Source organism: Camelus dromedarius, chromosome 10, assembly GCF_036321535.1.
Source record: "Camelus dromedarius isolate mCamDro1 chromosome 10, mCamDro1.pat, whole genome shotgun sequence".
NCBI classification, from domain to species: Eukaryota; Metazoa; Chordata; class Mammalia; order Artiodactyla; family Camelidae; genus Camelus; species Camelus dromedarius.
The window spans coordinates 53,389,267-53,415,890 of record NC_087445.1 but is presented as its reverse complement, the minus strand read 5'-3'; positions in this window follow the sequence as shown (position 1 = coordinate 53,415,890).

Here is a 26,624-nt window from a genome sequence, read left to right as displayed (position 1 = left end):
TAAATCAAATAAATTGAAGCAATATAAGCTATTAGGTTTCCATTCTGGTTGACATCTGTGATATTCGTTAATAAATATTTTAGTACATTTACAGACAATGATGAAGAGAGCATCATTAATGTTGGGATAATTTTCTCCCAAAGGATATACTTTGCATCTGCTTACCTCTAATAAAGTAAAATCAAAGGCTATGAGTTTACACTTTGTCCTACTATTATAATAGTCTGACTATACCATAATTGGTACATACTATGAACATGCATAACATATTGCTATGTGGTGTGGTACAGAGGAAGGACCATTATCACCATCAGGAGTCACAGCTTTAAGTCTCAAGTTCTCTGATGTCTAGTAAATTATTCCTCCTATGCAGAGCTCAGTTTCCTCATCTGTAAAGCCAGTCATGAACTAGATAAACTCTATAGATCTTTCTAATCCTAAAATTCTGAAATTTTGTGTTTTGTTATTTCTTTGATGAAAATCTAGCTGACAGGGAGTGCTTATTTTTTCTCATCTCATTAACATTAGGCCTTGTCTTACACCCCATCTGTCTGCTGAACTCTGAGTATCTGACTCAACTATATTAACTGTGAGATCAGATTGGGGCTAATTGAAGTATCTGTAATTTTAATATAGAAAATAAGTCAAAGGTTGATTCTTACACCATCTAAAAACTGAACTAAATTTCAGTTTGCTATTTGGATACACTAGTTTTTTTAGGCTCCTCAAATAACATGAGATGGATGGGTGGGTGCAAAGGGAAAAGTGAGGAGGATGAGTGAAGGGAGAAAAAAGTCCTTATTTCACTTTTCTAATTAACATTTGCTGAAGTACTTGTGATGTGTGCTAAGTACTGTGCTAGATGACCTGCTGAGGCCACAAAGATGGGTAAGACAGTCCCCACTCTCAAAAAGCTCATAGCCTAGTGGTGGAGACAGAGAGTGAAAGTGATGTGATATATACATATACTATAATGTGATGCGAGCAGCATTTAACTTTTATGAGCACTTAAAATATGCCAGACTCTTTGCTAGAAGCTTAGATGAGGTAAGTATTACCTCATCAATTACCAAAAGAGATCCATAAAGTAGGCATATTGTTATCACATTCATTTTTTTTTAAATAGACGAAGAAAGAAGTACAAAGAGGTTAGTCAAAACTACTCTTTACTCATGGTCCGTCCTGTCATATTGCTTCTCTGCATCTTTTTCAGCTTTTCTCCAGCTAACAATTCTCTGGTTCCATTTCTATTTCAGAAATAGAAATTCCATAAAGACAGAATCTGGACAACTTTAGCAGTATTTTTTGTTTTGGAAACAGTCTTGCTCTAGGTCACCTCACTTCGCTTAACGTTTGGATTTTGTTAAACTGTAGATTAGTGACTCTTGAGCCAAATCCCTTCCCCTCATGTATGACAAGGAAACAGGGGAATGTGTTATAGAAAGTGGTGGCTCTTCTGAGCAAGACAAAATTCTATGGAAGACTGTTGTGTGCACTAGTCTTCATGATTAGCTTATTCAGTTTAAAAGGAAGGATGAGTTTTCAAATAATGGAATGTACCAGCCGTGTAGTGTGCTTTAAGATTGATCATAAATAAATGCTATGTAGTACCAATAAAACAGAAACTTAGAAAAATAAACCAATTAACCTTTTATGGGATCTAAATGAAAATATTTCCCCAAAGGAATTCTATTTAATAATGGTTTTACCATGCTTATTTCAGGTATAAATTAAGTAAGTGTTTTGTTTTCAAGTTGTGATGAACACAAGTTCCTTTTTAGAATGCTCACGAATTTATGTTCTTAAATTTTTGTGCTATTGCATTCTAGCTGTTCTGTGGTGATATCTGGTATATAATCTCAAGTTTAATTTGATCATTTGGGGAATGGGGACCCCAAGTGTAAGAAAGTGCAAATTTCTGGAACAATTCAATATAATTTATATGAGAACCTAGATCTTAGCATGTGAGTAATGTCTCAGTACTCTGAGGGTCCATCATCAGAGTGAAGAGTCTCAGGGATTACACAATTCTCTCCTGTTGAATTAATTACTTTACTACATACCTTGGATCACATTCCCTAACATTCTACAAGCATATGGCTCTATTTTTCTGGCATGTGAGATTAATTTTATTTTTTTATTTTTTGATATGTTGATGTTTAATTTGGGGAGGACACAGAGATTTGGAAAATAGCATTTTGGAATGCCACTGATCATGGAACGTCAGAGTAGGGGGTATAATGCTCCCTCACTCTCACTCCCACCTCCTCACTCTCCAGGAAATGGAGGTCGGGGAACCGTATTTGAGAGAAGGGGATATGTATGTACTTAATAGTGGAATATTGTGTTTCAACTTGTTGTGCCATTGTTAGTAGATTGATTAATAGCAGAATATAATTGCCACAAAACTCAATTCATGTGTTGTACTAAGTGAGAAGCTATTATTAGAAGAGTAATTAGGATTATTGCTTATCAACTGTTCTATACTTTCAACACAATAACTGTCCATTATGCACCTGAATTAAAATAAAAATTTAAGTGGAAATAAAATTGGCAATTTGTCCTTGTTTATAGGAACTATACAAAAGCCTCTAGTTCAGATTGGTTCAAGGCATTTGAAATTCAATGTCTAATGGACCAAGCAGATCATATAAATGGATGAAGTTGGCCTTGCACATGAATGCTGGGACTTGCAAACTGAAGGGTGTATGCCTCATCCCAAGGAATCAACCACCCTGCAGATAATTCTTAAGAATGGTGTCATATCATGCAAAAAGGTTGTCCCAGTGTTGTCAGTTTGATTTTTCAAGAGAAGCCCAAAATTTAGATTTAGGTAAAAAAATACCATTTTATAAACCTAAGTTCAATTTTTTAAAACTGTATGGGCCAAATACAACATGTTTTTCAGGTCAAAGCAGGCTTCCTATTTGAGACGTTTGGTTTAATGACATCTTATGATATCCAATGTGCCCATCTCATAAATGTAACAGCTTTGGAATTCGCTCAGGATATTAGCATAAGAATTTAGAAAAAGAATGGATGGACAACGTTAAAATTTGCCTCTATAACTCTTCCTTACTTATGTTTTCAATGCTCACTTCTACCCATCCTCCATCACAAACCTTTAATTTTGCTACCAAGTTTAGCTGGGTTTAGTGCCATTGTCTTTTGAGGTATACTTTGCATAGTTGTGATTTAAATGATTGTTCCGAATTTATATACTATTCTTATGGGATAACTTTACTTCCATGTTCTTGGAAGGTGAAGTGGAGGAGATCTTATTCATCAAGTGCAAATATTTTCTAGAAATGAAAGCATTGCAAGAATCACCTAGCTAATACTAACTGTGGGAAAAACAGAGGTTTCCAATTTTATGCACTGATAAAAATTCTACCTTCAAACTTGAAAGACCATTCCTTAATTGGGCTGATTAATGAGGATATTATTGCTAATTTGTTCTTCTAAAAGTACTGGGTAATGTCAACACAAATTTACAGTCCAGCCACATCATATGTGCAACAAACAGGCACGAACTCCATGTGATCTTGATAGCAAACTGGCCTTGATTTGCTATCTATATGCACCTGTAGAAAAAGGCTAGAACTCTCAGGTCATGTTTTGAGAATTTTTTTTCCCCAATCACATTATCCCTAATCACTGTAACTATATATTGAGGGGGCAATAAAGTGTTTGACTTTTGAAGGTCATTATAATTTAGAGACACCCTAGGAGACAACAGAGGCTATATCCTCATCCATATGCTTCAAGATATTTTGCTCCCTTTTCTTCTCCTAGCCCCATTTACCAGGGCAAGTCAGTTTTATTCTTTGTCTGCTGAAATACAGTCACATTGGTTCAAAGCTTGATGACTGATTTATTCATGGGTTCTAGGCCCTCTAGCGGTTATGTAACCCATGACTCCAAAGTCTTCCCCCCGGGTAATCCCTTGCTGATTTTCAGTTAGAAGAGACTGCATAGCTCCCAGTCTGAAGCAATTACCCATGACTTTGTTTCATATGTTCTTGTTCCTCAACATCATTATGTTTAATGTTTCTGTTATACTCCCTGTGTGGTTTGGTTCATATTCACTTAGGGAAAACAAGATTCATGGTCTGATATTTAATATTTCAGTTGTACATTAACTTTTTTACATGTCTCTGAGGGACAATACTGTCTTCCAGTTCCATAGTGTACTGACTCCGTTCCTGCTCTATATGTGTGCATATGTAGGATGTTAAGACAAATAAAGCTTATGTATTACTGCATTTTCCCCCACAGGAACTTGTAAAATACTACACAGTTCTTACTGAAATTACTTTCTACTCATTAAAAAATATTTATTTCATGTACTTACTATACTGTGGTGGAAAAAGATGAATAAGATTTATTCTTTTTTTTTTTTCATTTCTTTTTTAAGATTAATTCTTTCCTTTAAGTAGGTTATAATCTAGTGAGTGATATCATGTTCATGAGAAACAAGAGTACAATTTTACCAAAAAGTGCCCTGAAAGAAGTTTGATGAAAATGTTATAAGGCACACAGTAATTAATTCCGATTTGGGGCACAGGGAGAAATCTAATAGTTCACTGTGGATTGAATTTTAACATTAACCTGACAAAATTATTTTTCAAAGGAATTTTCTCCTCACATAAACCCTGGAAATCATGTTTTCCAAAAAATAAATAAGCTGACATCATTAGACATGGAAAATATCCTCCCTCAGTATTATCATTAACAGTAATGGACAATTCAAAATCCCATTCTTCCTCGTTGACTCATTACTATTAATGAGACAAAATGAAAGGAAATGCCAGCTACTCCTCATGGAAACACAGAAAAAATGAAAATGAGACATATGATCTGAGATTTTAATTTATAAGTCCGAATATAATAAGACAGAGTACATCCTCAAATATTTATCAGAAAAGTTAGTTCATAGATTGTTTAATGTCTATTTTTCTCATGATATTTAGGCTTCACTCTCCCTAGTTTACCCTTAAAACCTTCCTCTCAAACTAGCATATCTTCTGGTTAGGTAGTTTTAAGGCTGTAGGGCATTGAAAGATAAAGAAAGAAATTTGCCTTGCTTTATTTCATGTGTGTTATTTGTGCTTTCAAGTGACTCTATTTTAAAATCAATATAGCCATAACAATTCTAGAAGGTAGTTAACATTTTGAGTATATTTACCCTAGAAAAGAGTGCGTTTGTGATCCATCTGGACTCTTCTGAAATAATCTTCCTCTTGTGCCCAGGTCTAGATGACCCACTTTTACTCCATTATTCCTTTCACCTTTTAACTCCTAACCTGAATATGATGCAGGGTTTCTTCCTACCAAAATGAGTAGAGGAAAAAGGCAGCCTAACTTTGATTCAGATACTACTGTGGCCATCAAATATTTTTAGTCTGGAGCCTGTCTGTGTTATATCAGTTGTTTACATTGGAGGAGATACCCATACCCACTAATGTAAAGACACCAGGTCACTTAGAAATACCCCTTTTCTATCCAGCATATCTGGAAAAAATAGTATGTATATAGAAAAGCTGATGTTCTCTTTAAATCCTTGTAAAATTCTTAATAAGAGCAAATGGAAATAATGTTAATGTTTAAAATACATATGGAGGTAAGATTCGTGTTTACCCTCACTGGTTATTGGTTATGCTGTGTGCTCTTCTATTTTTTCTTTTTTAAATTGTTGTCTCTGGGTCAGTTACCTCTTTTTTTTTCCCTCATGGCTGACCTCTAACAAACCTCTAACATCTTAAACTCAAAGGGTTTTTTGCAAATCTCACTTAACAGCCGGGGGAAAATGTATGCTCAATCATCTGGATTATCCTGGATTCAAGACTGCTGCCCCCTCATAGGAAAACCTTAATTACTTCTGCAGTTAAGGGTATAAAAGCATAAAATGACTTTCTTGAGCCTCTTCATTGATTTTTTTCAAAAATTTCTGCTCTTATTTCTACGATTTTCATACTTCTGCTTTACTGTTCTACTATCTTCTACTGACACTTAGAAAATTTATTTTCAGAGGATTTGTTCTTAGTAATATTCAAATTGAAGACTATAAATTCTTCATTTAACACCAATTTAACCACATCTCATAAGATTTATTTGTAGTATTTTCACTATTGTGTATTTTAAAACATTTTTCAACTTCCATTGTGATCTTTTGTGTGATGTATGTATTTCTTAAATTTCTGTCAATATTTGCCTTGTCTTTGATTCATAGTTACACACTTTCTAACTATTTTAGGTTACTCTATAGATTAAAATGTGCATCTCTGATTTATCAAAGTTTAATATATGTTAATACTTCTATTTCTCCTGAACAAGGCAAGGCCCTCAGAAATTTTTTTTTTTTGGTCCCTCTCTTTTGTCACAAATTGTCATACAGTTCAGTTATAAACATAAATAAACAATAATTTTTATCACTTTTAAATATGTTCTATTTATTTATATTTACCCACATATTTACCTTTATTATTGCTTTATATTGTTTTTTGCATCTCCCATTGTGACCATTGTTCTTAATGCTTTAGAAAATATCTTTTCTTTAGTGCAAGTTTAGTTGTTACAAGAAATCTCAGTTTCTCTTTGCCTGAAAACATCTTACTTTGCTTTGGTTTTAAAAGGATGTGTTACTAAATTGGCAATTATTTTTCCCTCAAAACTTTGAAGATCTTGTTCTGCCTTCCATTGTCCCTCTGGCTGCCTTGAAGATTTTCTGTTTTACTTCACAGTAGTTCCCCAAAATGTGCCTTTTGTGGTTAATCAGTTGTGGAAAGTGATCGGTAAATACATCTATAAATCTTGATTCTCTCACTCTATCAGTTTTGGGCCTCGAATTCCACAGTTCCATGAGAGTAGTCTATTAATGCCAACTTTTGTCTACTCAGCCTGTCAAAACTTGGTTCAGTATCTCACACTTTCAGCTGTCCCCGTAAGAACGTAGGATAAGATATTAACTTATACCTAAATAGGTAGATACATCGAGGGAAAAAGAAGTCCTGGTTGCCGAGATCTCAGCTCTCAGTTTCCTTTTTCTCTTGGATCTTGGCCCCTGAACCCTTCACTGGCTCATTATCTCTTCCATAGTTTCAAATAGGCATTCTTTTCATTTTTTTTTCCAGTTGTCCAAGTGATTATCAAAAAGAGAGGGTTGGACTGAGTTATCTACTTAACCATTATAGAAAACAGAATTCTCTCCTTTTAATTGATATGTAAAGTACACTAAACTTGAATGTTAAAAATTATGATTGTTTACACATATATAGGCCTGTAAACCACTATTCAGTGAATACTTAAGATGTTTTAGCATTCCATGACATACCTTTTGTCTTCCCCTAGACTATATTCCCCATGAGATTACTACAATTCTGACTTTCATAATCATTGATTAATTTTGTCTGTTTCTGAGGTTGATATAAATGGAATCATGCTGAATATATACTTATGTGTCTAGCTTTTCCCGCTGAACATAATCTTTATGATATTTACTTATGCTTTTGTGTGTACTAGTAGTTCACTTTTTATTTCTGTGTAGTATTTCATTGTATGAATATACCACAAGTATATACCATTCTCCTCTTGATGGGCATCTATCTAGTTTTAACTACTTTGAGTAAAGCTTCTATGAACATTTTGAACATGTTTTTTGGTGGCCAGATGTATTCATTTCTCTTGTGACTATATCAACAGTGAAATTTCTGGGTCCTAGGGATGGCAAATATTCAGTACGAGCAGAAACTGCCAGCCTTTCAAAATTGTTTCATTATTTTACATTCCCACCAGCAAGGTATGAGATTTCTTTCTCTCATATAGGCTACATGTTTGTCTTCGTCTTCCTTTTTTAAAAAATAATTCTTTGCTTTATCTTTCTCATTCCCTTGAATTATTTACCTTGCTCATTGTCTAACAAAGTTGGGAGTATGGAATTTACGTAACGTTTTTCCCACGTGGTCCAGTTTCTTACTTCTAACAGTAACAGCTGGTCTTTTAGTTCACATTCCCTAAACCAAGCCTGGTTGGCTCAGTTTAATTCTTCTGCCTCACCAGAGACTATGCACTGAGCCAGGTAGATTGATTTTCTTTTCTCAGATTTCAACTGTGGCAAATGAGCTCATGCTAAGAAGGAAGGTATTATTTACTTACATGGCTGCTACTTCACAATGTTGAAGGAGGTGGACAATACTATGTTTATTCTGCACTTTACCCGCTACTCATATCTATTCTTCAAGATAGGACAGAGTCCAAAGTTTCAGTGTAATATTCTATGGTCAGTGTATCCCTATTTTCTCTCCCAATTCCATATATCTCTAATCACTACTGATACAAATTTTACTTTGGTATAGATAATTATTACATATGTTACTTGACTCTTTAAAAATAAATTAAAATAAAATCTGCAAAGTAGCTATTTTATAACCGAATGAATATCAAAGAGTAAGGGTTTGCCCAAGTGTGCTCACCTGGATAGTGACAGAATTTGAATACAAACCTCTATTTTCTCTAGTACATATTTTACATTACTTTCAATTACTGAATTCTCAGTCTGCGTCTAATCTAACCTTTATATGATCCAAATGTTGACATGAACTTACTCTAGCCATATGGAGAACACTGTAGATACTTGCAGTGCATTTTTAATTGTCTAATGATAAAGAGAATGAAGTGTCTGTGTGTGTTTTGGGTGTTTCAATCAGATATTTAATGAATATGTTTGTTGGATATTTCTTGTACTATTTTTCTAACGTTTCCTACAAACTCCTAATAAAAGTTGATTGATGTCTTTTTGGAGAAAGACACATTTCTGGGATTTACAAAAGAGAAGAAAAACCCCACCCCTATGAATCATTGGTTTATACTTTGACACATTCATTGCAAATACATCTACCAGGTACAATGTCAGTTTATATATTTCAGTATTTAATAGTTTTCTGAAGTCTCTGGTGTGTATACACATTCTATTAAAACCCTGTGGACTATTTACTTTCTCCAATCATTCACATGGGCTTTTTCTTGCCAAATGTTAATGTGACATCTGCTGCACCTAATTCCAGTAAATATCAGGACCTTTTATGCATACAAATGGTTTATCATACATATGCCATCAATTTGTTCCAAAACATGTCACTTGTGTAAATAGCTTAGAGTTTTTATTTATTAAGATTTACATCAAGTGAAAACTAAACACTTTAATTCAAAGGTCTTGGATTTTTAATCCAGATGTTTATAATCTGTCATGCTATTTACTGACCTTGCCAAATTAAGGTTGTGAATTAATTAGCAGCATTAATAAATTCACAGCAAAGAGACAGAAATACTATCAAAGCCTGATAATATATGATATTAGATTTTCATAAATTAAAGAAGCAAAAAGTTTAATCTGAAAGAAGCAAAGCAATAAAAAAGCAAGATCTTTGTTTTTAATTGCAATAGATATGTAAGACCAATCAGGCTTCCATGCTTAGACTAATGAATTTATGTACTTCTATCATATAAAGCCCCCCAAAAATCATGTTATGTAATATTATAATTTGATTATAGATTTTTTTAATTGCTTTTTTTATTTTCTACCTTGAGGGAATGTGTTTGTTTCTTACTTTTATTCAGCTATCTATCTGACTGCTGGTTCGTCAAGCAAATGTTTTTTGGTCACTTTTTAAACCTCTAACTTCCTAAAATCAACCTCCCTCCTCTCATAGTATGATATGCCTCTTACTCATAAAAAGTAAATAGTTGTAATATTGCATTTATTTGTGGGATGATTTGGTTAATTTTATGATTTCTCATGAGATCTGGCTCCTCTGAATTCTCTTTCTCTCTCATATAGACACATACAGATATAGATAGATATGTATATCTATGTCTATCTATATGACTTTAAAGGCATAAAATAGAAGTATGACTAAAAATGTAAACTAATCTTTCTCCTTGAGACTCTACTGCAATAACAATTAAAGAACAGGAATCACATAAACCCACAATACTGAAGATGATGGGTAGGAAATCACAGCGGATATACCCATGTGGCTCCCCAACGTAGTGTACAACTTCTTTAAAGTTAGATTATTTTCCACATTTAGAAATATGTCTTCTCAGGGTGAAAACAGAAATCTTATATCTCTAGAACCCCCTGCAGCTGCTTCCCTCCAATCAGAACCTGTGTCTCTATCTTTTTTCCTCCTTCTCTCTCTCTCTCCTTCCATTCTCCAACTCCAACTCTCTAAAGTATACTCTCTGGAACGTTTCCTCAAGTCTACCTTCAACCAGTAGAGTAGCTTAGGGGAGGGACGTTTTGGTAAAATTTGGTTTGTTCCTAAATATTTTAAGTTTTCAAAGGCTTTGTTGTAAGTATGATGTAAATATATTTACTGTAAATAAAATGTCAGTTATCGGCTTTTGATGGAGTCTCTTTTTTTTAAGTGCACCAGGCTACCTCGGGTTGAGGCCTCAGTGAATGACTGAAAGTATTATTCATAGATTGATATTTTTCCCTATTTACTTATTCTCTCTCTGTCTCCATCCCTCTCACTCTAATTGTGTGTGTGTGTGTGTATAAGACAGTCCGTTTTGAAGAGAAAATTTTAACAGTTCTTAATCTTTTCCTTACTCACTGATCTTTCCAGGTTTTCTCTGTTTTAGGCAAACAATGGTAATTCACATTTTCTTACTAAGAGTAGTTTTAAGGTAATGTACCTTTGCTTCTTATTTTTATATGCTATAGAAAGGCTATTTCTTTGGTTATATTACTGGAATATGTTCATTTTTGCTACTTTAAGGAGGTATAAAAAGAATGCGTGTAGGTAAAGAAAATGTGTTGCTGTTTTCATAAGCTTCACAAGTCTTAAAATGCTTGTGTTTAGATAATTCTCAATTACCAACCCTCCAATTTTCCCAGTGAATAGAAGTCAGTGACTTTGGGTAGAAGTTATACTGAATATAGACTGTTGAGACAAGGAGCATTCATGACAAAGAAATTCAACTTCACATGCCTTTTTTTTCCCCTAAGGAAAAGAGTACTTCTTTCCTAAAGCAACAGCTCCCCAGTGTTTTGGTCCGTGGCCTTCTTTACACTCTTAAATATTATTGAGTACCCCTAAAAACTTTCTTTTCTGTGGGTTACAGGGTAAGTTACAATACTCAAAAGTATACTCTCAAAATTAAAATTGAGAAAAAGTTTAAAATATAATAATCAATTCATTTGAAAATACCCAAGGTGAACTCATTTCATGTTAACAAAGTAACATTTTTATAAAGAAATAAACTTTTTTCCAAAGCAAAAAAATGTATGATTAGAGTGGCATTTTTGCAAATATTTTAAATGTCTTACTTGATAGAAGGCAGCTGAGTTCTTATGCCTGCTCTTGCATTCAGTCTTCTGAGAAATCACATGTTATGAAGTATCTAGGAACCTCCACTATCCACTCCTGAGAAGAAGAGTGAAAAAGACAAATAACATCATCCTAGTCTTATAATAAAAGTAGTCTGACCTTGCAGACCCACTGAGAGAGAATCACTGTTCTAAAGTGAAAGGTCAGTCTATTCCAGAATATGAAAGAGCACGATGAAGGGCAGTTTGGAAATGAATTGTACTTGCCTGGGTTAAGAATACCTCAGAATGTAAGTAAATAAGCCATGAACTATGCTAAGATTTTAGCAACATTTGCTTAATTTTTGATGGGCTGGCTTCCTGGTATACTAATTGCAGCCTTACTCTACCGTATGGATAGCTGATAGTTGTTCTTTACCTTTGTGTCATCTGCCTCGATAAAAGAGATTCTATTTCTTATAGAATAATTTTCAGTGCTTTATGTCACTGTTATGTCCTTGATAGCTAAGAAAGGAAAAAAAAAACACAAAAAAACTAAGCTTCTAAGATACTTTATAAATTTTAATTGCATTACCTTTTATGTTTATTTTTAAGTGCTTTATTGGCAATTTGATTAAACAGGTAACCGAGTAGTTTCTCAGTCACTTAACAATTCTAAAACAGTGAACAAATCTATGAAAGTGCTTTTGATTTTGCATTTCCAAAATAAAATTCTAAATTTAGAAAGAAAGAAAATAAAGATTTTTAGGCTTTTACATGCAAAAATATCTGGAGAATCGCAAATGTGTTTTTTTCCTTCTCTTCAGAAAAAGAGAGATATCAGAAATAATTGTTTGTTTCATTGGATATTACATTACAGCAAAAAAAATTCTACTCATTCTGGGAAAGTAAAGAAATCTTTCCCAATCCTTTCCTTTCTGTTCATGTTGTTGTTTCAGAGGTCAGTTTATAATTTTTGCTAATCCACCTCAGCTATAATTTTTTCGGGGGTAATCACTCCTCAAGAGAGTTGTTCACACAGCTTTAATTATGATTCAAAGCACATTTTACATTTTGATGCAACACACACACACACTCACAAATGCTCACGACTGAAACAGAAATTTTAAGAAATAATACTAACCCACACATTTGGGATGCGTTTCTGTTCTAGTCCATTTTAGGTGTGACTTGATTTGATTCAATTTAATTCTATTTTATTAAAACAAAAAATTCTAGTTGTAAGCCATTAAATTGATTTTACTATCCACTACTGGGTTGCAAACTTTAATTTGACAAACACTTCATTGAAAGAAAAATTTTATTGATAATCTTACCTTTCCTTGTCATGTGAAAATTTCCTATTTTTCTTTTTAACCATAAAAACATGTGGAGAGTGCATTAGCAACCAGTTAGAGACATCATATCCCACCTGTGATCTGTCTTGTCTTCTCCCTTACTAACGTGGGATAGAGGAAACCACAGGATAAACCATGAGTAAGGGCTTTTAAAATTTGGATTTAATCAGGTCCAGCAGGGCCAAGGTATTGTTTACTTTTCTTTTTCCTCTGGGGAACTCTGAGGAATAGGAAAGTTGTATGCTAAGCTAATTTCAGACACTGTACAGTTCTCTCTTGCAAGTGAATCCATTAAAATCTAGGGAGCACCTGCTGACCTGTGCACTTTGCTATTCAATGTTGACTCAGTATTTTCAGAGACAGAGTGGAATAAAAATGTGTATTTTAATAATACCTACTGATCACGTGTCCTAGCAGTTTTATTTTTGCTGACATAGTAGAGAACACAGTTCCTTGTCCTTGGAAAGTGTGAGTTTCTCCTGGACATCAGCACAGTTCTGAGCGTTCCTGGGCTTTGCACATTTCTCAGAGCATGCCAAGACCAGTGTGAAGTGCTCTCCTTTTCCTTCCTACTACAACATTTAGCAACTAAGTCTATCTTTTTTTCTTCTTTATTTGCACCACCACCCACAGTTTCATGTAACATTCCCCAAAGTGGCCTGCCAGAGGTTTTCAATAAAAAAGTTTAATGAGAAGACAGACTGGGCATAACATATTAAAAATCTGAATATGCAACATGATAATAATTTAAGGGCTTGTACTCATTCTTATAGGCACAATTCTAGGTTTCCTAATAGGAACAGGAAGGTTTCAAAAAGCCTTCTGGTCTTCCTTTCTATTTTGAAGGGTGGAATACACCAAACCTTCTCCTCCCTTAGATTCTGGCTCTTTTCTGGATTACTCATGTCGTATTTTATTTATTCATCCTGAAATATCAACCATAAGGGTATCGATAGGTTTGAACCTGTATCCATTCAAGTATCCAAATATGGGAAGTAAGTAGTTTGCATTCCTGGGGACCCCAGTGTGTTTCTCACATGACTGAACCCTATATACACTTCCTTTGTTCTTAGGAAATGTCATATTACTATCTTTACTCACAATCATATTTTTATATTATTTGTATTCTTTTGTTAACTACAAAGGTTTAAAACAAAGATTTCCTCAAATGACTTTTTCTTGAAACACAATCTAGAGTGGAAAGTAATATATAAAACCAATAAAAAAGGAGCATTTCTAATTCAAGAGAGGAGCAGAGTTTTGGAGCCAGTGAACCAGTTGATGCAAACCCCACAAATACATACACATGAGCACACACATGCCATGTATGTCTAAACAAGCAGATCCCACTGCTCCTACTTGATGTTGAGAAGCTTTTGCAAAAAAGGAAAAATAATACTGATTTCTGATTAAATATTTAATCCCTACTATTAAATTGAAAAATTACTACTAACTTGAAAGCCCATGAATAAAAATTGTATTGATCTCCAATGACCATGGGACAGAAAGCAACTGCAGACAAAATCCTTGAACAAATTTTTGGAAGGCAAAAAGCAGATGGAGACATGGTAACTGAGCTTAGAAATAACAAACAAACAAAAAAGCTGCAACTTAAGAGCCTGAAGACGAGTTTACCTAAGAATAGTATTAAAAATAGTTAACAATCTGTACAGCATGGGCTCTGACCAATAAATCTATGCTGAGTGTGGACTAGGTGAACAAAGACCAGCCCCGAGGAAAACGATGAAAATAAACATTTCCACATGCACATTCATGGCAGCACCCAGCCTTTGGAAGAGTGGTCTGAGACATGAGCCAGAAAACTGAGGGGCTGGTTGGAAGTTTGTCTACAGGGTTGTTACTCGTACTGCACTCACTGTTGTATTTATATAGCACTCACTATAAGTTAGGTACTTTCCTTGGTGTTTTACAAAAATATATTTTTGTTTCTATAAGAAACGTAAGAGTAGAGTATCAGCATTATCTCTTTACAGGTAAAGAAACTGTGGCACAGAAAAGTTAAATTGCTTAAGGTCAACCAGATAGTAAGAAATGGCTCAAGGACTCCAACCCAGGTGGTCTGTCTCCATTCCTTAATGACCATGCTATGCCACCTCCTGCTTTTCTCCCTCAGGAAAATTTGAATGGAAGGAGCTGCAACTGAGTAAACTTATGCAGAGCAGAAAGCAGGGTCAAAGGGAGGAGCTGAAAACAATGGGGTTAAATTATTTACTCTAAATTGTGTGGCCTCCAGTCCCACTCTGCTTTACATGGAGTTACTGCTTTCTTCTACCCTCCATCACACTTAGTGACAGAAAGTTGGAGGATGTGTGTCTGAAGGAATAAAACATCTTGAGTGGAAGATCTTTACATGCTGAACTGGGGGTCTCATGGTGAAAACCCATTTGTTTACCCTAAAGTCCAACAACAGATAAGTCTCACTTTACGTATCTTTATTGGTTTACTTGTAAATGATAAAGGCTAGAAAAGTTTCACCAAGAATTTGAGGCACAGTATCAATATGAAAAAACCACAATAACAACCCAATCCAAAAATGGGCAGAAGACTCAACAAGCAATTCTCCAAAGAAGACATACAGATGGCCAATAGGCACATAAAAAAAAAAAAGCTAAACATTGCTAATTATCAGAGAAATGCAAATCAAAACCACAATGGGGTATCACCTCACACCAGTCAGAATGGACATCATTCAAAAGTCCACAAATGATAAATGCTGCAGAGGGTGTGGAGAAAAGGGAACGCTCCTACACTGCTGGTGGGAATGTAGTTGTGCAGCCATAATGGAAAACAGTATGGAGATTCCCCCAAAACCTAAAAATAGACTTATCATAGGATCCAGCAATCCCACTCCTGGGCATATATCCAGAGGGAATTCTAATTTGAAAAGATAATGCACCCCAATATTCATAGCAGCACTATATACAATAGCCAAGACATGGAAACAATCTAAATGTCCATCCACAGATGACTGGATAAAGAAATTGTTGTATTTTTATACAATGGAATACTACTCAGCCATAAGAAGGAATAATATAATCCCATTGCAACAACATAGATGGACCTGGAGATCATCATTCTAAGCGAAGTAAGCCAGAAAGACAAAGAGAAATACCATACGATATCATTCATATGTGGAAAGTAAAAAGAGAAAAAAGAAGACACTAATGAATTTATCTACAAAACTGAAACAGACTTACAGAAATAGTAAACAAACTTATGGTTACCAGGGGGAAAAGGGCTGGGAAAAGATTAATTGGGAACTTGAGATGTGCAGATACCAAGTACTATATACAAAATAGATAAACAACAAGTTTATATTGTATATTATATTGTTATATTATATTCAATATCTTGCAAAGAGATCAAACAGAAGACCAAAATATAAGAACAATTCTCCTGAACTTTTATTATTTTCATTTGTTGGCCTACATATGCCCTTGAATTTTATTTCTGAACCAGTATATGCATAGAAATAATTTTAGTATAATTTATGCTTTGTTCACCAAATAATGATGTTGGGTATCTTTTTATATGATTATTGGTTATTTGTGTATCCTATTCCATAAAACAACTCCAATCTTTGGTTCTTTAGAAGTTGGGTTATCTTTTATCATTGGTTTTAAGGGCCCTTTTGTATCAAAGGATATAAGTCTTTTATCAGATAAAAATTTCCAAATATTTTCCCACCCTCTGCAGTTTATCTTTTTATTTATGGATTTTTTTGAAGAACAAAATTTTTAATTATGATAAAGTCCAACTTCATATTAGTACATAACCCACTTGATAGAGAGAGGAGACCAAAATCTCTACAAACAAATGTGTAACAACATATCAAAGTAAATGAGAAAACTAATGCTAAGGAAAAAAATGGAAAATTAATTTACTTCTGATGAAATGTCAGTGATAGACCAATCTGAAGTTACTATGAACACAAACAAGGACCAACTGTATAGCACAGGGAACTATATTCAACTTCTTGTAATAAGCTATAATGGAAAGGAATCTGAAAAATATCTATGTAAATGTACACCTGAAACTAACATTGTAGACCAACTAAACTTCAATAAAAAATAAAATAAAATAAAATAAAATAAAATAAAATAAAATAAAATAAAATAAAATAAAATAAAATAAAATAAAAGGTTTGGGTACTAATATGGGGTTTTTAAAGTCTAATTTCTAAATGTGGAAGCATTTTGATTTAGACATATTTTCTTTTCTGTTAAAGCATTTAATGCCATAATTTTTCTGTTAAGCATTGCTTTGGGTCCCACAGATTTTGATAATGTGTGTTTTCAATTCTATTCAATTAAAATTATAATTTCCTATGAAACTTCTTTTACTCATGGGTTATGTGTAAGTATGCTATTTAATTCCCAAATATACAAGGATTTTCCAGATATATTTCTTTTATTGATTTTTAGCTTAATATTATTGTTGTCAGAGAACATACTTTGCATGGTTTAATTTTTTTTATACTTGTTAAGTGTTGTTTTCTGGCCTAGTTAGGGTCTAACTTGGTGGAATTTCATGAACACCTAAAAGGAGTACATATTTGACTTTTGTTCGGTGGAGAATTCTATAATGTCAATTAGGTCAAATTGGTTGATTGTGTTTTTCAGATCTTCTATATTCTTAAAGACTTACTCTCTACTTGTTCTATCAGTTACTGAGAGGAGTGTTGATATCTCCAACGATATCTGTGGATTTGTTTACTTTTCATTTTGGTTCTATTAATTTTGTTTCATGTGTTTTGAAGATGTGTTGTTCAGTGATTTTTATGTCTTCTTGTTAAAATGATTCATTACCTATATGCAATTTTTTCTTTTTTTTCCTGGTAATTTTCCTTTTTCTGAAGTCAATATTGATATTAAGATAGTCACTCCAGCTTCCTCTTGATTAATGTTGGCTTGAGATACACTTTTTCATTATTTTACTTTTAACCTATCAATGCTTTTTCTATTTAAAAAGATTTTCCTTTAGACAGCTTTTTAAAAAATTCTATGGATAATCTTTTGTCTTTAATTGATATATTTAGACTGTTTACATTTAATCCAATTACTGATATGTTCAGATTAAATCAAACCATTTTGTTAGTTGTTTTTATTTGTTGTACCTCTTTATGATTTTCTCCTTCTCTGCTGGATTTTGGATTAATTTATTTTATAGTTCTATTTCATCTCCATAATTGGTTTAGTATTTACCCTTCTTTTGTAAAAGCCTACGGTTTGCAACATTTATTGTTTACTAATCACCATCTGCCTTCAAGTAACATTAAAATACTTCACAAAATAGTATAAAAACTTTACAACAATATACTTCCAATTCCTCCCTCCCATCTTTTCTTTTATTATCTACATTTTACTTTCACATATGCTATAAACTCAAACTTCACTGTTACAATTTTTGTTTTATTCCATTTCTATAAAAGAGAGAAATATACTTTATATGTATCTTTATTTTACTATTTCTGGAGATACTCACTTTTTTTTAGATCATAGTTTCTGTGTAGTATCATATTCTTTCCGCTTAAAGATTTCCTTTAACATATCTTTTACTGAAAGTCTGCTAGTAATAAATTTTCTTTGCCTTTGTCTGTCTTAAAATGTCTTTATTTGACCTTTATTTTTGAATGCTGTTTCTGGGATTCTGAGCTGGCAAGTTTTATTCTTCATTCAAACCTTTAAATATGTCATTCTACTGCCTTCTGGCTTACATAGTTTCTGCCATAATAATTCTCATTCTTGTTCTTCTGTATATAATGTGTCTTTTTTCTTTGCCTTCAAGATTTTCTCCTTGTCTCTGGTTTTCAGTAGTTTGAATATATGTCTAGGTGTGTTTTGGGGGGTATATTTTTTCTGTTTGGTGGTGCTTTGAGCTTTGGATCTGTGGTTTAATTTCTTTTATTCATAACTTCAAGTACTTCTTTTTCCTTGTTTACTCTCTTTTCTTAAGATTCCAAGTTAATATTTGTTAAGGCACTTGATGTTGTTCCATAGCTCCTGGATTCTCTATTCTGTTCTTTTAACTCTCATTTTGTTTCAGTTTTGGTTATTTCTTCACTTTTTCACTATAGTCACTGATTTTTTTCCTTAGGCTTTGTCTAGTCCATTGATGAATCCATCAAAGGCATTTTTCACCTCTACTGTCATGCTTTTTACATTTAGGATATTCACTTGTTGCTAACGGGCTCCCTACCTCTACAGATATTCTCTATATGTTCATGTAATGACATTCACCTTTTCCACGAAAAGTTTTCCCATATTCATCAGAGCTAATGTGAATTTCCTTTCTGATAGTTCCTATAGCTGGGTCAATTTTTGCGTCTGCTTCTACTGATTGCTCTGTCTTTTAACAGTGAGCTGTTTTACTTGCTTCTTTTCCTCACAGTTTTTACTGAACTTCTATCATTGGGCACAGAACAGTAGATTTTAAAATAGACACTATTTTTGCCTAGAAATGAGCAAATCTTTCCTTCTGTTAGGTTTTTTTGTATGTGGGGTAAGTCAGTCCAATCAGAAGTTGAACTGAGTTTGGGTGTTTTTGTTTTTGTTTTTGTTTTTGTTTTTATTGCTACTATGGATACCTTCAAGGTAGCACTGACCTCATTTTCTAAGTGTCCCTGTCCAGCATTCAACCTTTAGCGATTTGTTAAATACTTTAGCCAAAATATTCCTATCTGCTTGTATGACCCTTGACATACAGCTTGTGTGGTGTATTGCAGGGAAGCCACTGCTTTCTGTCTCTTTGGAGGACTTGGTCTCTTCCTAGATTTCAGGCCACTTGGATGTCTTGAGACCTTGGCTATCTGATGAGCTCAGGAACGGTTATGATTCTGTATCATCTGGCTTTTTCTTGTTGTTAGGATGGGAAAAGCACTATTTCTAATTTTCTGTATTGTCAGGAGGAAGTGGCACTACTCTATCCATTGATTTTGGGGTTTTGACATTGCCTTCCAGGCCACTAAACAAAATCTAGGATTAGTATTATTGGCTCAGTTCAGGAGCCAATGGACTGTGGTTAGGAAGGTTCTCTTACAGAGGTAAGGCCACCTCTGCTTCTTTCCAGCTTCCTGTAAGTCCATCTGTGAAAAATTTTCCTCTTCCCTCAGCTTGTTATAATGTGACTGGTTGTAGTTTCCCAACAGATATGGGATATCTTCCATCCTTATCATTCCACAGGGTTAGAGTTTCTGACTTCTTTGGCCTGTTTCTGCACCTGGAGACTGGCAGGCCTTTGGCCTCAACATTGGCTTTGCTTGTGTTCCACACTATCTAAAACAGCCAGTAAAGCAGAACCTCTGGGGAAGTGCAATGTTCAAAGTGAAGAAAACCACTTTGTGGTTTGGCTTTGGAAGATCGGGATTCAAAGTCTGTCTCTACCAGTGATGAGATGTGGAAAACACCTTCCTCATGTAATTTGAAATGATAAATACATATTTTAGTTGTCTGCATTTGGATCAGTCTTAAATGTTAAAGATGATGCATTTGACATACAATGCTATAAGTATCAATGAATAAAAAAATATTTTCAAAATGAACTGATAAATAATTTTAAAAGGTAATTAAATAAGTATTTCAAAACAATGTTTTCATTTATTTACAGAACCTTTTTTCATTTGCCCTCATTTTAGATTCTCACAGTCTTGAAAATCATTTGGAATAAAATCTCCACTTTAATGTTGAGGTTATAGAGGCAGAACAATAAGTGACAACCACTAAGAGATGGACCTGCAACACAAACACAAGTCTTTCCAACTCTACCTCCATGCATTTCTTCTATAGAAAAATTACTGTAAGTTGCTATACCAAATGTAGCCTCAGTCATTATGGCTCCATAGAAGAACAGGAATTACAGTCACTACAAAATAATTCAGTGTTCCTTCTGTAAGTGTAAAAGAAATGTTCTGTCCTAAATGTTTAAAGTTTGCTGAATTGACAGTGGAATGATGGAAGTAGCTGACATGAGTGCTTTTTAAAAAACTGATGGTGAGAAAAGGAAAGCATAAGTGTGGGCTGTCTACAGCAGCATAACAGAACCCAGAAGTGCTGGGAAAATTCGATGATCCCTGCAGGGTAACTGAAGTGGAGTGTACAAAGCTCAAGTTGGTAATAAAAGTCTGCTACTTTGGTACCTGAGTGTTGTCTGGATAACACAGACATCTGAGGGTTCACAGTTATCCATATGCTGTACCAAATCTATATTTTGTCACAAGAAATACTCATGGCAGGTCTCACTGCTGTGTCTTTAGGCAGTAGGACTCAAGGGGCTTGGGCAAATAGGTTTGTTTTTTAACAGCTTTAACTTCACCCCCTCAACTTCTTAGAAAGTAGGTCTCTGCAGAGTGCCACTGTCCCTACTTTGTTTCTGTCATCTCTTTCTTACTGGATTCCCTCTGTTTTCCTGTCATTTCTTATATTTACTCAGAAGGCATAAAACAACTCATGAGAAATGGGTTAAGCTTGGGTGAGCAAGAGGAAATTCATTTCTGAAAAACTTCATTCTGTAAGTATCTTGCCCTTTAAGAGAAACTACTGTAGTTGTCAGAAATACATATTTTAATTTTACTTTTTGGTATACTAGTCATCTTTCTAAACTATTAATTATATATCATACAATCCTTTAATGACTTTTGTTGGCTATAGGAAAAAAGTTAAGAGAAAAGCGTATTAGTATTGAAATGCTAAGAGTTAGAGGAATTAAAAAATAATCTTGTACTTAAAGTTTCAAAGTCTTTTCACATTTTATCTTAACATATGGGAGGATTGGTGAAGTTCATTTCAGTAACCTGGTTTTCAAACTAATTATTATAAAAGTGAGATTAAATCCATTTCTCCAGACTCTTAGCCTTATGTTCTGTCAGGCCCAGATACTCCTTATTTCTAATTCCTTGACCTAATTGAACTCTATATCACCAGAGAAACTTACTTCTTCACTTTAAATTTAAGGCTAGAATTACACAGAAGCAAATCAGGCCAAACAGACCAAGAAAAATGATTCAGTGATGTGACTCACAAGATGCATGTATCTAGGAAATTTGAGTTTAAATGAACCATCCTGTGCTTCCTGATCAGTCGCACATAATCACACATGATTTGTTCCTACGTGTTTAAGGCTAGATAGTTCATAAAGTCAACTGAATCTTCCAGGTTTGTCCTGTTCAAGTGCAGGATATTATTTACAATTTTTAGAAGACATTCAGACTCAGCAATTTAGGTTTGGATTTATCTGAAAGGCAACAGAACGTAGTTAAATTATGTTTCCCTGGGGCATATTTACCTCTTACCATTCCACTTAGGCTAGAAATAATGGCATTTCGTACTCTCAGAACTTGGGTCAGACTCTTCTGACACCGTGCGTATAGATGTGCCCATAGGCACATAATCCCTCATGTGAAGCCAGCTATAATACATTATGGTAATAGGCAAAGTTGTATCCACAACTTTACTTTACTAGCAGGAAGCGTTTATATTTGTGCATAATATTCTTATGAGGTTTGATAAGGGACATGATGAGATAAGTCTCTACATTTTTATTAATGACTTCACACTTTAGACTATCTGAAAGCAAGGAGTTCGAGCTTTCTGATCTAGAACAGCAGCACAGCACAGCAGTTAAGGTAACTGCTTTCAGTAAGGGATCAAAACCTTAGCGATATCTTTGATGTCAGCTTATTCACTGAGGCAGAGGTAATATTGCTCATGGCATTTTTTATAACTTGGGTTATGTTATTGAGGTTCACAGTTCATATTGCAAAAATAATTTGCTAAGCATCTTTGATCATTTTTACATATTTCCAGTTGTTGAGAAATACTGTGCTTACATCATTTCTCTTGGTTTAGATGGGATCTTTTGACTCAATTTCCTAAATGATTCTTCAATTTTCAAGATATTTTTTAACTGTTTGGGAAACTTTCAATGTCCTTACTGCAGAAAGCCTTGGGGATTTCAACTTCCGAAACAAGAATAAAATACTCCATTTTGTCACTGCAGGTTTTTATTACTTTAAATCTCTATTATCCATGAAAAGTTTGCCCATAAATTTACATGTGAAACTTCAGTTATTCTTTCACCCCATGCCTAATCTTCATATATGAATTCTAAATCATCATTTAGGTGAGCTGAGACATGATTTCTATGATAACCACAATGGGAAGCAGTAAATGGTGTGAAAAAATATTAAAATATAGAGACATTTATTTGAACTTGCTGTTAGCAACAAGAAATTAAAAATATTTTGGACAGTTCTTGGGTTAAAAAGGGGAGTTTAACAGCCAGTAACATTTAATTCATCTGCTCAGAAGAATCCTAGGTTAATATCAGATAAATAGATTATTATAAGATAAAAATCTTGTTTGATATAAAATATTTCATATTTAATGATTTGCTTAGATAAACATTGCACTTTAATTTTGTTTAATGAAAGTACTCAGATAGGCGATATGGAACTTGGTATGACCAAGTGAATTAAAACTCTTGAAACATTTGTCAACTTATATGGTGTGTAGAAAATTCCTCTCGTAGAAGTTAGGTGTGGTATCAATAATCAAAAACTAAAATGCCACATTATATTTAGACGATTATTTTTTAGAGTACTTCTTAATACTTAGGGACACATGTGAATGTAGTTTTCTGGGTCTTGTTTTTTGACTCCTATTATGAAGATCTGAACATGGGTTTCCATTGAGACGGATGTGTAACTTCTGCAGTTGCCTCAGCACAGCACAGTTTTCTGATGCTAGGTAATCACTAGCTGATCTTTTGTGGTCTCCCTCCAACCTATGCACTAGCTTCCCCTCCTGATGGTACAGCCATGGCTTTATACTTCTGGTGTTCCCAAATCAATAAGACTCCTTCCTGGGTGGATGCTTTCATCAAAAATCCAGAAATAGTAAAAATTAAAACCAGATAAGTAAAACAGTATTTAGTAAGAGTTTACTGCATACAAAAGAACAGTTCACAAACTGAGTATCTTCAAATCCAAAATCTACATGAACCTTAGAGGCACGATGTTACAGAATGGCTTATACAGTGAAAAAGAGAAAGCTGTTTAATCTTTATAGTGACTGGTTATTACAGTGGGGGTTTCCAGACAGCAGGAGATTAGTTAAAAGTGATTATCTTATACCATTTTAGGAAGATGACTTAAGTTTCTTTTATGACTATCAGAGGCATTATAGGAAATAACCTGTTAAGTTTTGCTTATGGTCATGAAATAAGATAGATTTAATTTTGCTTACATGGCTCAAATGGTTTTATTTGTTTGGGGTGTTCTCAAGTCTGGTCTCTTTTATTTTATTTTAACACTATAAAGCTAGCTTAAGCCAGGCTACCTTCCTCAGAGGCTACTTAGCCCATGTAAACTTCCAACGGTGGGAGTCAAACTGCTTCTGCTATTGCCCTCATCCCTTGTCCCACCATAAGTAGCTGCTCCAGCCAGGCTTTGCCTGGAGGATTCCCCAGGAAGGACAGAGGCAATTTCTTGGTGTTCAGGGACAGGATGCCTCTAAATTTCAGGAGTACACTGAGTTCCCTCTGGTGTGACGGTGAGGGCCTAAATGTTTCTGCAGTTTATCAGTGAGTGGGAAAGCTGGACCAAGCTCCTCTTCTCACAGGAGCTCCCAGTCTCTCTAGCCAGTCTTTCTACATGGCTTTGGCTTGAAGGGTGGCAAAGCAGTGCTCTGCTTTCTCACAAGGGGGAGAGGAAACAAGATAGCACTCCCCATAAAAGGCATCTTACTGCTCAGAACATTCTCCTTTAAACCCTTCCTATCTGTATATATGAGGTGAAGATCAGATTACCCGGCTCAGATGCACTTTGCAGTTTTTATTTCTTTTCTTTTTTCTAGCTTTCTTTTTCCTGTCTTCTTTTTTTTTTTTTAAAGAAGGTAGTTTCCATCAATTGTTTTCAGCATCGATACTTTCCAGCAAACTGGAAAATATGTCAAACACTGAGCAGATATCAAGTGTTGACATTAATTATCAGAGGGACGGAGTTAAAGATGGGTAAGACAAGACTTATTTTTTGCTTTGTGTAATTTTTTTTTGCAATGTAATAATGATTATGCATTACTTCTTACAATTTGAAAAACTATTTGGGGAAAACATGAAAAATAGACTTAGTAGAAAATTATTAACAGAGAGGGGTAGGGTAACAAAGCTGCAAAAGCACTATTTCTAGGGGCTTTGTTTTCAGATGGGAGTCCATCTGATGGGATGATTACCTTTATCTTTGGAACCATTTGTAAGCTTTCAAGTTTCAACCAATCGACTCAAAAGTAAGAAACTCTCTATTTTCATTCCGCAAGACAAATGAGCTTCCCCGAGACACTTAACCACTTAGTCATAGAGGAAAGAGTACTATAATGTTCTAATACAAACAGGAATCAACAATCAGGGTTATCAAGTTAAAATGGTGAAACAGTCTGAAACAGTCTATTGACATGTATGTTTCAGAGTTGTCTCTGGTACAGAATAAATAACTCACTTTGAAAATTATTTAATTAAATAGAAAGATGGGATATTGCTTTTTGAATTTGGAAAACTAAACAAGGATATTTAAGTATGACTTTAGTGATAAAAATTTTAATATGTGTTTAGAGATTTAAATTTCATGAATTTTTCTCCCTAAATTGAATCTCACCCTATTCTATTGTTCTTCTCATCACTATGAAATGAAGATCTGCTCATGCCAGTCTTTAGCTTAAAATATTCAATTTTTTGCCATTTGCCTGCCAGACAAAATTAACACTCCTTAGTTTGATGCACAAGAGTTGTCGTGTTATTAGGCATGAGATCCTTTTCATTTTAACTTCATAGCACTTCTCCTCATGTACTCTACACTTAGTATCATTGAAGAGTTCACTGTTCCCTGAGCTCACCAGAGTCTTTTATAGATCTATTCCTTTCCTCATTCTATTCTTTCCCACTGCAATTCTGACATGAACTTCTGCCCACAAACCATAAATTGTCTTTCTATACCCAGCCCATGTGTCATTTCTGTAAGACTTCTCTTAAAAATTAGGGGCAGCTAGTCACTTTATTCTCTTATAATTATTAACTCTTGTAGTAATTGACTCTGTCTCAAACTCCTAATAGATTTTTAGCATAGAGTGGATACTCAATAAATACTTTTCAGTTTTGATGAATAAATTAAGAAGATTGCTCCCTAAATTTAACTGAATATACTAAAAGGTTCAACAAACATTAATTTAATTTTACATTTTACTCAGGAAAACTAAGATCATTTTGTATTCTATCTCCCCATATGGTAAAGTCTATTGCAGTAGCTACTTTCATGTGAAAAGCCTTCAACAGCCTAAGTATATGCACAGGAATTTTATGTGGAGCTGTATAATGTCTGATTTTCAGCAAAAGCTAAAATTTTTTCCAGTTTAAGAGTTTAAAGTGTTTAAACTTCATCTCAAAAGTTTCACTTTGGATCTTTTTGTCACTCTTCTGGGTAAAAATATATTCCCTCAAAAAAATGAACAGAGGGATTGAATATGCTTTACTCTCAAAGCATTTTTTAAAGTAATATCAGTTAGTTGCTCTATGTCAAGAGCTGTATAGCTCTTATTTCTTATCAAGAGAGGAAGGAGGGGTGTCTCATCTAATGAGGAAGTATACTTATTTGTGAGGCTCTGTATTAATCTTGTCTTACTCCAGGAGTGGCTGCCTTAGCTAGTTCTGCTGATTTATTACCATAGATCAACACAAAGGTGATTATAGCAGGATGGTAAATGATTGGGAACTGAGTCTATTGCTCTGCTTGCCCCTGAAGGTTGAAAATGACTTCACTCAAGGTTGACTATTCTTCTGAAAGCTTGCTTTTTGTTTTGTTTTATTTTATTTTCCTGGGCAGAAGTATGTCTCTTGCCCCTGCAGTTTTTCTATGTGATGATGTGGCAAGTACAACTTTCTCAGGTCAA